Below are 5,810 nucleotides of genomic sequence, written 5' to 3'. Positions count from 1 at the left end.
TGTTAGGGGGAGTAAAAATTAATGAATAGATAATTGACATTTATTGTGTGAAGGGAAAAGAAATATGTAATAAGGGGTTTATCTGACATTATAATTAACTACCTACATCAATCAATGGTATTTAATGTGAAAAGGAACTCTAGTGGTCGCATAGGTAAACAACTGCACTATTAAAGAGGAGAAACTTCTCTGGCAGTTCAAATCCACCGGCCACTCCGGGTAATCTCCTCTTGTACAATATATAATACCTAAAAAACCACTAAAAGGTCAGCTAAGAGTTGGGTTTGGGCAGTCTCTTTATACCTTGGACTAGAGCTTCTAAGCTTGATCCTAGTTTGTCTCTTATGAACGTTATGGTTTTGGGTTTTACTCCCAGGTCTCTGATCCATCTTGAGTTGATTTTTGTGTATGATGTAAGATGAGGATCCTGTTTCAGTTTTCTGCAGGGGGAAGTCCAGTTTTGCAAGCACCATTTGTTGAAGAGGTTATCATTTCCCTGTTTGATAGCTTAGCACCCAGAAATGCACAATCTAAAGGGAATAAAATTGATGCATAAGGCCTTCTAAAGATTAAATCCCTGTGAGCATCAAAACCTTTTCCCAATAGGGTGAAAAGAAAACCCACAGATTGGGAACAAGCATTTGGTAATACCATCTCAGACAAGAGTCTTATAACAAAAAGTTTACAGAACACTCCTGGGTCTCCACAAGAAAAAGACTGATAACCCATTTACAAAAGCAATGGGAGAAGACTGCCCTTGCTTCAGTAACTCAGTCAGGCTACACACTATGACTCAAGAGCTGCTGACAGCATCGAGGTCAGAAACAAATTGGGCAAAAGCAGCAACCTCACAATACTGTGCCAATTCCACCTTCACGGTACCTGCTACCTGCTTCATGGCCCTGGTTTGTGTAGTAGACCCTACAAAGGACACAAACAAGCCAAAATTAATGGCAGAGTCGATGCCTTTGCAGAACAATTGGGTCTCCAAGAAGATCTGTCCATCAGTCGTAGTGATGCCATCTATTGAAATATAAGCAGACACATCAATGACTGGTAAAGCGGAGCACCCCCCAAAAGAATTGTTCATCTTGGATAAGTCATCATAGATGATCAGTGTATGCTTGCCATTGTCCCTAAAATATTCTCCCACTGAACATCCAGAATAAGGTACTGCAGAGGGGCAGCCTCAGAAGCAGAAGCTAAAACCACAATAGTGTGCTTCCTGGTATCTGCATCTGCGAGTCTCTTCACCAGCCGGGCAACGGTGGACCTCTTCTGATCAATAGCAACATAGACACAATATGGCTTTTTCTTTTCTTCTGTCTCATCATTGAAGCACTTCTGATTGATGATTGTGCCAATAGCAATTGAGGTTTTGCCAGTCTGTTGGTCACCAATAATCAGCTCAGGCTGACCACGACCAGTTGGCATCAAACTGTCCCCAGTCTTAGTGTCAGTTTGCATTGGTTCACGTACAGATTCAAGGAATGATTCCAAGGGCTCTTCGTCTATGAGTCTTAGAACCAACTGGACCCTCTCCGTCAATGGCATTACCAAGGGCCTCTGCTACATAACCAATGGGGACATCCACAATGACACCTGTTCTCTTCACAGTATCTCCTTAATTAGTTTGTCCCTTCCAAAGATGGCTACAACCATTGTCAGGTTCCAAGTTGAGAGCCATTGAAGAAAATTCTATCATTTCCTCTGCTTGAACATTCCTCAGCCATGTACTCTGGCAATACCATCATCAATACTCAAGCCACATCCAGCCTCTTCAAAGTAAACATAAGTATCAGCTCCAAGAATTCGCTCTTCAAGAATAAAGGACACCTCAGCAGTGCCAGTCTTCTGAAAACAGGCGTTAGAGGCATGGAGCTTCCTTGAAGCAATGAAAGATAAGCGAAAAGCATTTCTTGATACCAGTCGGGCTCAGCATTTAGCAAAGTGTTCTTGAGCAGCAGCCTCGGACTGGCTGAGACAAAATGTCCCAGAAGTCTTTTTAAAACCAAACAATGGCTTCTCTTAATCAGTAAAAGAATATCGAACTTGAACATTATGCCCTTTTAAGAACTTTCTCTATGAGATTGAATCGACCTCCCCACAGATTAACCAAGATTAAATAGCAACCCTACAGATTATATAAGGAACTTAGGGGACAGTGAGTGTGTTAATACATAGCAAAATAAAACAAAACACACTAATACATGAGTGGATAGACAAGATAGGCTATATCTATACAGTCACTGTCATTCAGCTATAAAGAGAAATTAAGTCCTGATGCACATCACCACATGCATGACCCTGGAAAACATTATGCTCAGCAAAATAAGTCTCTAAAGATGAAATACTGTATGACCTCACTTACAAGAAACAAGCTAACATAAGGTTTGATAAGTATAATAAAATAACCACAGAACATACTGCAATTGAATCAACTCTGAAATTATTCATGGTTACCAAGAGTGGGAGAGAGGATGAAAGGGGCCCTTTTTTCTTTGGGGAGCATTGAGTTTATGTTCATGAGCCCAATGGTATGGAATGGAGGGATAAGACTGTCTCATTGAGGAGCAGCTGGTAGGTTTGATCTGCTGATCTTAAGGTTAAAAGCCAAACCATGACCTACTTTCTACTACAAGGCCTCTCATGTAATGGTGTGAAAAAAGGGATGCAATAATGGTGCCAAGGGAAGGTAGTAAAAGAAAAGGGAAAGATTCAGTGGGTAGCTGAAAAGACAGGTTAATGGTGGGAGAGTTCAGCGGTGGTAAATTTTATAAAACACACTGTACAGGAATGATTGTACGAAACACAATGTGAATGAAGAAAAGTGTGACAAACAATGTATAAAAATTTTGTATGAAAATAAAAGTTTAAAAAAATAATGGTGTGAAAAATGTAATCAGCATAATTGAATTTTTAAAAATACATCCCAAATCTAGGCAGTTGGCAAGAGAGGCCTCTGCTTCACTGTAAACTGAACTCCATTTTGTTTTTAAAAAAAAATACAATAGATCCACTTCAGGCTGTTTTGCTTATCATTAACTTTGAGAGCAGCAGCTCTTAGCCATTATTTTTTGGACATGTTTGCAGAGAGGTTTGGATAATGGTCTAGTTTAAATTAGATAAAAGAAGATTATTGTTTTCTTGACAGGCAGAGAAACTGCAAAGATTGCAATAAAGATTGCAAGGAAAAGGAGCTTTGCAAATGTTTGCACATTTTAAAGTAGATTCAAAGAACTTTACTAAAGCAGCCAACTGGTTAGTTATAGCTATCTATAGCAGGACAATCTAAAACCAAAGTGCCTGACATAATTAAAAATGACTGAGGTCTGTATCAAAGCTCACTGCTGAAAGAGACATGTCCAAAGTTCTCCTCTCTGACTTCCCAAGAACAAAGTCTGTGGCTTATCTGGTGCAAAAGCTACAATGACTAATAAAGACTGCCATTTTAGGGATCAATTCTCTCTAGTTTATCCAATTCTGACACAGTGATCCTGTAGGATTTGGCAGAACTGCCCATAAGGTTTCCAAGGCTGTAATCTTTCGAGAAGCTGATTGTCCTGCACAATGGCTGGAAAGTTTGTAGCCTCATTCTGGACACGGCACCATCAGGGATTCTTAGACACTAAGATCAGTAGAGCTCGGCCATCTTTCTCCCTAAGAGCGGTTGGTGGACTCTGAGCGCCTGCTTTATGGTTAACGTTGCAGTGTGCTAAACTACCCGAGAAGGGATCCCTACGGTTTGTTTAAAAATCTCAGTCAAGGGAGCTCTGGTGGCCTAGTGGCAAGAAGCTGCACTAGTTCGAATCCACCAGATGCTCCGCTCACTTCCTGTGCCAGTCAGATCCGATTCAACAGTGGTGGTTGTTGTTGTTATGGGCCATCAAGGCGCTTGCAACTCATAGCGACCCTATGTACAAGAGACCTAAATGCAGTTCTATCCTGTGCCAACCTCGCCATCTCAAGCATACTCACTCCCACCACTCCACTCACAGAATCAATCCATCTCATCGAAGATCTTCCTCTTCTGCACCGACCCTCCATTCTGCCAAACATGATGTCCCTCTCCAACGACCAGTCCCTCCTTGCAACATGCCCAAAGTATGTCAGACGAAGCTTCAGAATCCTTGACTCCAAGGAGCACTCCAGCTTCACCATCACCAGGAAAAACCTGTTTGTTCTCCTAGCAGTCCATGGTATATTCAACGGTACACACACACACACACACACACACACACACACACACTAAATGAATGAATGAATGAATGAATAAATAAATAACAAAATAAAATTTTTAAAAGGTTTTTTTTAAAAAACACTTGTCTGCACACCTGTTTATTGCTGTTTTGTTCACAATAGTAAAGAGTAGGAAACAACCCAAGTGCCCATCAACAAAGGAATGGATAGAGAAGCTGTGGTATATTCACACAACGGAGTATTATGCAGCAGTGAAAAACAAAAAACTCATGAAATAGTACACAAAATGGGTGACCATGGAGGACATTATGCTGAGTGAAATATCTCAGTCACGTAAGGACAAGTACTGCACAGTGCCACTGTTATAGAACAGGACTGACAGGGGGTTGGGAGGAAATTAAGAAAAGAGGAGAGAAACAATGTACACGGCATTGAAACAGAAGAGGGAGAGAACTGTATAAAAGGAATATATGATAAGGTGCTATTGGCATGTCTAGAGTCCAGAATAAGAGAAGCACAGGTGGGGGCGGGGGACAGACTGTATAACAATGAAAGAACTTTTTTCCCAAACAAAAAAGCAAACTGGGGAGGCGGGAGAGACAGGAAAATGTGCAACACTGAAGGAATGGAAATCCAAGTTCTTTATAAACTTTCATTTAAAATCTCAATTTGAAAAACCCACACATACGTCGGTGACTGCCATGGAGTCGGCACTGACTCCCGGCGACCCTCCATTGACCCCAGAGGAGCTGAGGGGCCTTTGGGGCTATGGCCTCCGCACACTACGAACTGCACCTCCCCATCTCCTCGGTTTGTCCTCAAGAACCACTAAAAATCTTTCCAGAGAACGGCGGCCAAGTCCTTCGGGTCCAGTTGGCGGGCTTTTCCACGCCTTTTTCGTCTTCCACTCCAGAGGTCTGACAGAACCTAGGCCCACGTCAACTAACCGTCAAATAACAGTTCCAACCGCCGCCACCACTGTTCATCCGGGTTCCTTGCCCTCACCTTGCGGTCCCACGAAGGGCTCTGTCTGCTAATCGCGGCCGTGGTGGTGTCCAGCGTCGCGGGGACACAGAGGGCACCCCGTCCTGGTCCTGAAGCGAAGGTGGCTGCGCTCCCAGCGAGCCCGGGCCGCTATCTTCCCGCCATGCGCGCTCCCCGCCATGCGCGCTCCCCGCCATGGGCGCTCCCCGCCATGGGCGCTCCCCGCCGTGGCGCAGGGCCGTCGGTGGCGGTGGGAAGGGCTCTGTGGCTCTGAGAGGCCGTCGGAGGAGTGGACCTGACTGCTGGGGGAGGCCCGTCAGGGCGCCTCCAGGGGGGATCCGGCTCTTGGCCGGTGGTTAGGCCTCAGTTTCCCTTCAGTCCCACCCACAACTTCTCTCAGCCCTCCCTCTGCCAATATTTCTCAAAAACCGTAATGCCATAGAGTCAGATTTGTAACTGGCCCTCTAGCAGGTCTCGCAAGACTGTTAACTAAGAGGAAATTACACGTTATTCCCACAGAGCTGCCGGATTCCAACCGCCAGACATGGTGGCCTTTGATAAACAGTGTAGCTCCCCAAGAACTTAGAACCAGAGCTCCGTTTTCCGGAAGGATTTTTGTTTCTTCC

At 44.0% G+C, this 5,810-nt stretch overlaps 1 pseudogene; it reads right to left on the bottom strand.

Annotated features, from left to right (window-relative positions):
- Positions 1-793: 793 nt before the first annotated feature.
- LOC102869098 lies at positions 794-5,381 on the bottom strand (annotated as a pseudogene).
- Positions 5,382-5,810: the final 429 nt, after the last annotated feature.

This window comes from Elephantulus edwardii, unplaced genomic scaffold, assembly GCF_000299155.1.
Source record: "Elephantulus edwardii isolate Elephantulus edwardi_28Jun2011 unplaced genomic scaffold, EleEdw1.0 scaffold00162, whole genome shotgun sequence".
Taxonomy (NCBI): Eukaryota; Metazoa; Chordata; class Mammalia; order Macroscelidea; family Macroscelididae; genus Elephantulus; species Elephantulus edwardii.
Note: the sequence above shows the minus strand (reverse complement) of the source record. Positions and strands in the feature narration are given on the sequence as shown.